Source organism: Penaeus monodon, chromosome 19, assembly GCF_015228065.2.
Source record: "Penaeus monodon isolate SGIC_2016 chromosome 19, NSTDA_Pmon_1, whole genome shotgun sequence".
Lineage (NCBI taxonomy): Eukaryota > Metazoa > Arthropoda > Malacostraca > Decapoda > Penaeidae > Penaeus > Penaeus monodon.
The window spans coordinates 1,692,984-1,693,315 of record NC_051404.1 but is presented as its reverse complement, the minus strand read 5'-3'; positions in this window follow the sequence as shown (position 1 = coordinate 1,693,315).

Sequence of the window (332 nt, the reverse complement as noted above, 5' to 3'; positions counted from 1 at the left end):
AATGGTATACTACTGTCATTATCTTTTTTTTCCACATATAACCACATCTATGTACATGTTTACTTACATTATTAGGTGTTTGACAGTCTGTAGATTCCTGAGCATTAATATATATACTTTTTTAACTATGCACAGAACTAGCTGATATATACTGCTCTGTGACATCTACTGCCCTATATTATAAGCTTTTTTTCATGTCTTTTCTTTGATGTGGACCATTTCAACACAATAATCTGTTTCACATGAAATGGTTCCATCATACAAATTAATGAAAACCTTTACTGACTAGTCATTTGCTATGGATAGCTTTGGATATCCTGACCTTTCAAATG